This window comes from Poecilia reticulata, linkage group LG20 (assembly GCF_000633615.1).
Source record: "Poecilia reticulata strain Guanapo linkage group LG20, Guppy_female_1.0+MT, whole genome shotgun sequence".
Classification (NCBI taxonomy): domain Eukaryota; kingdom Metazoa; phylum Chordata; class Actinopteri; order Cyprinodontiformes; family Poeciliidae; genus Poecilia; species Poecilia reticulata.
Window position 1 is genome coordinate 7,901,168 of NC_024350.1, and position 1,425 is coordinate 7,902,592.

The window sequence follows — 1,425 nt, forward strand, 5'->3', positions numbered from 1 at the left end:
GCCTTTTGACATGTTGTCCTGCGGGAGAGGACTAGGAGCGGGCAGCCTATAACACGGTTGTTTTGTCTGTATTTTCGTCAGAAATAAACCGAGAATCATCCGCTTGAAAGAAACTGTGTCACGGTCCATTCACTCTAAAACCAGCACAACGCAGAAAAGGATCCGGTTACATATGACCTTAACCTACTTTGGCTCTCCTGTTTTGTTCCCTACCAGCCTCCTCTTCCTCCTTTTCTTTTCTCTGGATTTTGACTCCATCCAAATTGTTGCCCTTCCGTTGTCAGACATGTGACATAACATTGAGTTCCACTCCTGCTTTTCTTTTCATATTATGGCAATAAGATTGAAAAAAAAATACATTTGGTGTTGACGCATTTTACATTGAAATAATTTCGCAAATAAACGCAGACGAGACATTCCTATGTGTGCTTGAGATCTTAATAACAGGAAGTGGCATCATTTGATGCAGTTTATATAGCTGTGGAGTCAGTCCACAAATTTATAGAGAAATAACCACATTATAACAGATTTGAAAATATATTCTCAGACACACACAAAAAATTTTAAATGTTTTTTTTATTTAGTGCAATATTAGATAGATAGATAGATAGATAGATAGATAGATAGATAGATAGATAGATAGATAGATAGATAGATAGATAGATAGATTTTTCTGTATAAACTGGTTGTGATGCGTTGAAGGGAAATCATAAAGGGGCGTGGAACTCCATCATTAAAACATCCACACAAACAGGTCCGGTTCGACATTCTGCTCGCTTCTGTGCGTCATTCGGTGACTCCGTGTCTCAGGCAGCGGAAGCCGGGAGGATGAAACCGACTCAGTGACAAAGGAGCGCTTCCTCTCAATTCTCCCTATCAAAAGCAGGAACTCGGCGTCTCCTGCAGCCCCTGCTAGCGGCGGAGACATGAGGAGCCCACTTGCCGGTGGAGAAAACCATTATGGCTGTTAGTAGAGGTGAGTGCTGTCTGCCATTGTACCGATGTGTGTGTGGCTCCAGATGGCTGTCAAGAGGGGGAATGTGCTGGTTGTTGTGCCTGAGGTTCGGCTTTGCTCCACCTGTGATGGAGCTCTGGTGGAGAAGTATTTCCATGACTTTTTGCCAAATTCTACTTAAAACATTTCTTCTCTCTGGGCAGAAATCAGACAGATAGTACAGGAAAGCCCTGTATTAGTAATCTATGTCGCTGTCTGCCAAGTTCAGCACGCAGCTGATTAGACAAAGAACCAGAGCGAAATCCCAAAGCTTGAACCGCAGAACAGTGAGAGCAACGAGCCGAAGCAGCGGCATCCAGAGCAGGGCTGGCCGGCGGCAGCAGGCTGGTCTGACCTCTGCTGCTTTGTTTGGTAGGGGAAACCACACGTCATCCTTTGTCTTTATGTTCATCCCGCCACACACACACACA